This window comes from Procambarus clarkii, unplaced genomic scaffold, assembly GCF_040958095.1.
Source record: "Procambarus clarkii isolate CNS0578487 unplaced genomic scaffold, FALCON_Pclarkii_2.0 HiC_scaffold_104, whole genome shotgun sequence".
Classification (NCBI taxonomy): domain Eukaryota; kingdom Metazoa; phylum Arthropoda; class Malacostraca; order Decapoda; family Cambaridae; genus Procambarus; species Procambarus clarkii.
The window spans coordinates 3,261,866-3,270,285 of NW_027189137.1; the positions used below are offsets into that span (position 1 = coordinate 3,261,866).

At 45.0% G+C, this 8,420-nt stretch overlaps 1 non-coding gene across 1 annotated transcript; it reads right to left on the reverse strand.

The window, feature by feature from the left end:
- Positions 1 to 8,298: 8,298 nt before the first annotated feature.
- Positions 8,299 to 8,420, reverse strand: LOC138360277 (5S ribosomal RNA). The gene has a single exon (XR_011226261.1). It is a non-coding gene; the product is annotated as a 5S ribosomal RNA (ribosomal RNA).

An 8,420-nucleotide genomic window follows, 5' to 3' on the forward strand; every position in this document is an offset into this window, starting at 1 on the left:
ATGAGACTGCCTACACATTGTGGCTAATAACCAACTCTTTTAAGTCATCGCGGCAGGATACGGACCTGCTTGTGGTGTCTTAATGGTAATTGTATCCTAACATATTTTTGTCTCCTTGGCATGGATATTTAACATCGTTTATTCAGTCTTGGGTTTATGTTCTTTCGCCATTTACAGACATTTTACATCTACCTACTTCCTCAGCCTGCCCTGCCAATTTCTAATGAATTTGTGGATTTTCTTTTGTAATACAAACATGTGTGTGCTCATCTGCTCTTCAGTTTTTATGATATTTGTCTCATCTGTCCTGCTTTATGATACTTTTACAAAGAACATGAACAAATGCTTCTATTTTAGAGAAGATATGGGATCCAGGTTTCGGAGCCGTAAAACCAACCGTCGTGATTGGTGGACGAGTTGCCAGGTTGCAGCTTCTGTACCGTGCCGGCACATAAATAGGTTCGGCTCAAGCGGCGGCAGCATCATTCCCCCGTGACTGTCTGAGCGTCTCTCATCACCTTGGTTATCTCATCATCATCATGGTAGAAGCAAAGCCTACCAAGAAGGCTGCGGCTGCTGCTGCTGTGGTGGCCACCACCAGGAAACCTCGCGTCCAGGTTGCTCACCCGAAAACTAGTCAAATGGTTCTAGCCGCGGTCGCAGCACTCAAAGACCGTAAGGGCTCGTCTCTACAAGCAATCAAGAAGTACGTTGTTGCCAACAACAAAGTCGAGGCTGCCAAGATCGCCATTTACATCCGAAGATTTCTCAAGAAAGCAGTGGCTGACGGCATTCTTGTTCAGACCAAGGGAAGTGGAGCTAGTGGATCATTCAAGCTGGCCGTAGCAGAGAAGAAGGGCCGGTGTCTAACTCCCAGGAAAGCAACCACAACCAAGAAACCATCTACAGCAGCAAAGAAGAGGCCGTGGCTTGCTGGTAAACTCCCAAGAAAGCCGCCACAAGCAAACAACCAACCTACAGCCTATGAAAAAAGAGGCAGCAGCAGCAGCAGCTTGTTGTTGGGAACAAAAAAGCCCAAAATAAAGAGAGCTTCAAAATCTCCCAAACCACCCAAGGCAAAGAAAGCTGTCAAGAAAACTAACAAAGGCAAAATAAACGACGACATGCAAGCAGCATGAATACACATGACAATAAACATCCAGGCCTCCACCCCTCAGATGGAGGGGCCTCATATGATGTCCAAAAAGAGTTTTAGGTTTTGTAGACAAATAAATCATTACTTTTGGGGTAGATTTACTCTGTATATATTATATATATATAATATATATATATATTATAGTATATATATAATATATATATAATATATATATATAATATATATATATTATATTTATCATATACACATGGGTGAGGTGATAATGGTACCAAGTTTTGGGTAAGGGTGATTGACATTACACAAGATAAAACACGAACCAAATGGGAATAAAAAACATAGAATGGAAGTAACTGCAGAAGGCCTATTGGCCCATAACACAAGCACTTCCTCTTGGATGCTTCTATCTTGGTTCGGAGTCTTGAAGCTATAATATATATATATTATATATATATATACTCTATATATATATATTAATATATATTATATATATATTATATATATATATATATATATATTATATATAATGCACACAAAACTAAATAGTCTTGTTAGACAAATTGCCCCTATTTAGAGGCAAGTTGACTAACAAGCCGAATGACTGCAATTGTTTTGAATTTGAGTTAAATCTAACATAGAAATGTAATCAAACCTAACCTAACCTATGCTAACCCAAGCTAAGCTAACCTAAACTAACCTAAGCTAACCCAAGCTAAGCTAACCTACCTAACCTAGACCTAACCTAACCTAACCTAAGCTTAGAGCTACCTAACCTAACTAAACACAGCAATTCTATGATCTTAATATAATACTGTTAATTGGATAAACCAATTTGGAAAGAAATGTTCGAAAATAACAAAATTAACTGTGCTTGTTAGGGAAAATTGGGCCTTGCATACTTGTCCCAATAGTGTGGTTCTCTCGCTTTTAGGTACGACATAAACGTATACCTAAGTTGAGAGAGAAAAAGATTCGCACTCAAACATGCATATCGATTGCCAGTCCTGAATTCTGGGTAGATATTCGTGTCCTCCCTTTTCATTTACCATCATTTGGATACTATCAAAACAGCTCTGAGAAGGATAAAATGAATAAAACGGGTAGCTCACTCATGTAAAAAGGAAGAGTTGGGAAAGATCTCTCTCTCTCTCTCTCTCTCTCTCTCTCTCTCTCTCTCTCTCCCCCTCACCCCCCCCCCCCCCACCAATGATCCTGCTCTGCTAGTATATAACGTAACAAACCTTCCCCCCCCCCCCCCCTCCCTCCCCAATCAGAGTCCCTTTAAGCATGCGAGGATAAAAAATAGATTTCATAAGACCCAATGTGCTAGCTGATATCAAAACAATTTATGTTATCGTCTATTAAGCCCTTCAGTAAAAAAAGTATAGGGACCTAATTAGGTCCCGTTTTGAGGTGGTGGTGGGTGGAATCGATGGATTAGCCAAGCTCTTATCCGCCGAATCCGTAGAGGGTACGACCCTGGCGCTTCAGAGCGTACACCACGTCCATAGCAGTGACGGTCTTCCTCTTGGCGTGTTCCGTGTAGGTTACAGCATCACGGATGACGTTCTCGAGGAACACCTTCAGGACGCCACGGGTCTCTTCGTAGATGAGACCCGAAATACGCTTCACGCCGCCACGACGAGCTAAGCGACGAATAGCGGGCTTGGTGATGCCCTGGATGTTGTCACGTAGCACCTTACGATGACGCTTGGCGCCACCCTTTCCGAGTCCCTTGCCTCCCTTGCCGCGTCCAGTCATGGTGTTGAAGTTGTGTGAATCGAATTGACGAATGCCCGCACGATTTCCCGACTATATCCCATCAAGCGGACGTACTAGTAGCATTGCAACTCCTGCCTGCCCTTACTTTACGCTTGTGGTCGAGTAGACACGGCTTTCTCACAACGCTTTCAAAACTGCAGTTGCCTACTCGTCTGTTTCACGTCCCTGTGAAATGACTTTTGCACAAATCCAAAAAATAGAGCAAAATCAGCGATAATAGTGATTGAGGTGAGCCGCCTGTTGGCTGCAGCCAGAGGAAGGAGGGGAGGGGCAACGGGGTGACGTAGGCGAGTCGAGCAGCCAATGGCGCTCGAGCAAGCGCCTCGAGACGGCGTATATAAGCAAAAATTTTTCGGCGCCGGCCATCACAAACCACAGTTGTTCACCATGGCTCGCACCAAGCAGACTGCTCGCAAGTCCACGGGAGGCAAGGCTCCTCGTAAGCAGCTGGCCACCAAGGCAGCACGCAAGTCTGCTCCTGCCACAGGGGGTGTGAAGAAGCCTCACCGTTACAGGCCCGGAACGGTCGCCCTGCGTGAGATCCGTCGTTACCAGAAGAGCACCGAGTTGCTCATCAGGAAACTTGCCCTTCCAGCGTCTGGTGCGCGAGATTGCCCAGGACTTCAAGACCGATCTTCGCTTCCAGTCGTCTGCCGTCATGGCTTTACAGGAGGCATCCGAGGCTTACCTGGTCGGTCTCTTCGAGGACACTAACCTCTGTGCCATCCACGCCAAGCGTGTCACCATCATGCCAAAGGACATTCAGCTTGCTCGCCGTATCCGTGGAGAGCGTGCATAAGCTAAATCGACCACCCTAGTATACAACCAATACTCGGCCCTTCTCAGGGCCAAAATATCCTTCCTAAGGAGATTTCAGACATTCCTAGCATCAGTCATATGAATTAACCTTCATCTACACATATAATAACTAAATAAATAAATAAACAAATACACTAATTTAGGTGTCATACATACACGTGATATCAATAAATCAAGTCATTTGTAGTACAACCTGTTCTCTTACAAACAAAACGCCGTCGCTTTTCGCTCTTATGCACTGTCAAGGATCACCCACCCCCCCCCCCCCCCCCCCAAAATAAAAATTGTCATACTGTACTAGAAATAAAAGCAGCTTGTATAAGTGACATACTGTCCAGTCCTGTTTTATTCTGTTTTCGGTCCTCTGGCTTAATCTGTTAAGTTAGGAGATGACATTTTAAATTAACCGTTTTCTTGACATTTTCAAACCTAAGAGGGTGGCCTGCATAGTAATCCTAATGTGGAACATAACAATGAATCTCTAATCTCTAGAAAAAAAAAAGATACCGAGTGCTTATATGTGTTGAGAGAGAGAGAGAGAGAGAGAGAGAGAGAGAGAGAGAGAGAGAGAGAGAGAGAGAGAGAGAGAGAGAGAGAGAGAGAGAGAGAGAGAGACACAGACAGACAGACAGACAGACAAGACAGAGACAGACAAGACAGAGACAGACAGACAGACAGACAGACAGAGACTGAGAGAGAGAAACACACACAGACAGTTTCATAAATATTCTCATTTTATAGCTATTTGCTTTCAGTGACAGAGGTTTTTGTTATAATAGTATTGGTGTCTAACACTCACAATCTCTTTAGAAATTAAAGTGTGGCTCCAATGGAGCCGAGTTTGTTGGTTTGAGGCCAAGCCACCACCACAGGGCAGTAAGTAAGCCGTTTACTTGGAGGAGGTGTACTTGGTGACGGCCTTAGTGCCCTCAGAGACGGCGTGCTTGGCCAGTTCTCCGGGCAACAGGAGCCTTACAGCCGTCTGGATCTCCCGACTGGTAATGGTGGAACGCTTGTTGTAGTGGGCCAGGCGAGAAGCCTCGGCGGCGATGCGCTCGAAGATGTCGTTCACGAACGAGTTCATGATCGACATGGCTTTGGAAGAGATACCAGTGTCGGGGTGGACCTGCTTCAGCACTTTGTAGATGTAGATGCTGTAGCTCTCCTTCCTCCTGCGCTTCTTTTTCTTATCGCCCTTGGCAATGGCCTTCTGGGCCTTTCCGGCCTTCTTGGCAGCCTTTCCAGATGCCTTGGGTGGCATGATGATGCTCGTGCTGGCTGGCGTTGCGATACAATAATGAACTTTTGCGCGAGGCGAGCTTTCCTTTTATATCCCGCTCGCGACTCAGCTCAGAGCGGGTCGCGTGGCGGAGCGCGCTGATTGGTCAGTGGCGGGCTCCCTTGATCCTGAGCGGGGTATATAACACGAAGCTCGATCTGCGGGGCGGCATAAAACACCACAAACCCACAACAGCAGCAGCAATGTCAGGACGCGGCAAGGGAGGCAAAGTGAAGGGCAAGTCAAAGTCTCGCTCCAGCAGGGCCGGACTTCAGTTCCCCGTGGGCAGAATTCACCGTCTGCTGCGTAAGGGCAACTACGCCGAACGCGTCGGTGCTGGCGCTCCTGTCTACCTGGCAGCCGTCATGGAATACCTCTCGCTGCCGAAGTTCTGGAGCTCGCCGGGTAATGCCGCACGTGACAACAAGAAGACCCGGTATCATCCCACGTCACTTGCATTGGCCATCCGCAACGACGACGAAGAACTCAACAAACTTCTGTCTGGCGATAACCATTGCACAGGGGAGGTTGTCTTCCTAAACATTCAGGCAGTTTCTTTTGCCAAAGAGACAGAGAAGAAGTAAGCACTTCTGCCACACCCACCACGACAAATACCATAAGCCAGTGGCTCCATCCGGAGCCACACACTACACTTTATAGAGAGATTCCAGTAGACAATTCAACTTTCAAACATTAATAATAACATTTATATTGATTTCATTTGGAATGTGTACGATAACAAACAAACAAAACAAAATTATAGGGGATATTCAGCAATCACTTGGAATATTAACCAATCATATAAATCCAATATATATTTTATATTTTACTTTAAGCGAGGAATTCATAGTTATATTAATTTTTAATCATACAAATGAACAAAAGCCAATTCTTCACGTAGACGTAAGGAATGAATAATGATCAGATCAAGGTTTTAAAAATGTGTTTTCATGAATAGATAAGTATATATATATAATATATATAAATATATATATATATATAAATATATATCTATATATATATTATATAGAATATATATTAATATAATATAATATAATAATATATAAGTTATAATACTTGTGAACACAGAATATGTTTGAGCAGCAGCGATCGGTGCCTGCCATTGGCCGAAGTGCAACAATTCAAATATTTAAAGGGCCTGCTCGGTATATAAGAGAGGCTGGGAGACTGGGGGCCGGTGGTGGTGATGGGTGGATGAGTGATGGTGTGGTGTGGTATGGTGGTTGTTAAGAGTTGATTTATCGGCCAGCCAGCCAGCTGCAGCCAAGGCAGGGCAGGGCAGGGCAAGGCAAGGCAAGGCAGGCAAGGCAAGCAAGGCAAGCAAGGCAATAACAGGACAGGACAAGGCAAGGCAAGGCAAGGCAAGGCAAGGCAAGGCAGCGGGGGCGGGCGGGCGGGCGGGCGGGCGGGCGGGCGGGCAGCAGCAGTGCGGCAGGCAGGCAGGCAGCCAGCCAGCCAGCCAGCCAGCACCAGCCAGCCAGCCAGCCAGCCCCAGCCAGCCAGCCAGCCAGCCAGCCAGCCAGGCAGGCAGGCAGGCAGGCAGGCAGGCAGGCAGCAGGCAGGCAGGCGGCAGGCAGCAGCCAGCCAGCCAGCCAGCCAGTCCCCAGCCACAGCCAGCCACAGCCACTCCCACTTTGTACTTTTTATATGACATTCAAATTTATATTCAAACATTATATATATGTGTTGTAAGGGATCCTAGTTTTTAGTGTTTATTTTTAAAAATGACAAACATCGAGTCGTTTTATTACCCAGTACCTTTTAGCGTGTTAACGGTGATGCATTTTAAAACTGAACAGAAATCACCTTTTCTGGATATATCAAATATCGAATCCGCGTAATGTGCCTACAATTCAATCATTTCAAAAATACATAATTTACATCATGCCTTTTCAATAGAACAGACAATAAGATTTGAGACAATAAGAACTTTACTTTTATAACTAAAGTTGCACAATTATACCAACTCTATGGTGGCTGGGTGGTAAGGGTGTGTGGCTGGTATTTGGAAGTCGCGAGTTCAAACGACCCAATGGGAATAATACTTTTTTTTTTGCCGATACAATCTTCCTAATACTATTATGTAGTTTGTGTGTGTGTTTTTTTATTCATTCTTTGGTTTTATAGATGACATACATATTGACTCCTTTTAACCGGTCCTTAATTAGGCTCTGGGGAAGCAATGGTGGTGGTGGTGGTGGTGGTGCATTTAAAACTAAACCAAAAATCACCAGTTCTGGACGCGTCAAATATCATATCCGCTTAATGTGTCTACAACCTAATTACTTAAAACTACACTATTTAATTCATTCATATCATGTGCATATTGGTCATTATGCTCATACAACCGACATCAAAATTTATTTTCATTATTAGAATCATACATTTCATCAAGTAATACAGATACAAAGAGATTTTCTTTCTGAGAAGACCGTTAGTATTGGCTTGCAGGCAGGCAGGCAGGCAGGCAGGCATTTGAGGGTTATTATTTCGCCTGTTGATTGGGGGGAGGGTTGATGTGTTAGGGGGTTTTCGGGTTAGATGTGGTGGTGGTGATTGGTGGTGATTGGTGGTGATTGGTGGTGATTGTGTGGTGATTGTGGTGGTGGGTGGTGGTGGTGGTAGTAGGTGGGAGTTGGGGGGGGGGGGGAGAAGGGGGGGGGGGGGGGGGGGGGGGGGGGGGGGGGGGGGGGGGGGGGGGGGGGGAGGGGGAGGGGGGGGGAGGGGTAGGGGGGGGGGGGGGGGGGGGGCAGGGAAGGGGGAGGGGGAATGATGTCTGTGGATTCGTTCTCCGTACCCTTTACATATAAGCAAAAATATGCCTTCTTGGTGGGTATAGAAACATTAACACAAATTATATCAGTAACTGATATTGTAGCCTTTTAAACAGAAAAGATTTGTACATACAAATACTTTTTAATTATCATTATTTGTGGAAATGGCATTTACCGTCATTAAATTGATACCTTCAGCATCAAGCTTGTGTCCTGCAGCAGTGGGTCCAGTGGTAAAGTGTATATAAGTGATGCGTATTCTTGGAGTTGCGAGTTCCAAAACCCGATTAAGCTATATATATATAACAACATGTTTTGTTTTGGTTGTTTGTTTTTGTATAAAGCCTCACACAATATCTATATTAAGCGAGTTTGTTTTAAAACATGACATACATATTAATTCATTTTACACCAGGCCTTATTCCACACAACTCCGTGAATTTCCCGTGGGAGCCAGCCATTCAAACAAAAACAAACGAAACAAAACAAAACAAAACAAAAAACATTATTGCCAACAGCATTTGGTGTTCCCAGGGGCGGTCACCCATCCAAGTACTAACCAAACCCAACGTTGCTTAACTTCGCTGATCGGACGAGAAGCGGTGTTCTCAACGTGGTATGGCCCGTTGGC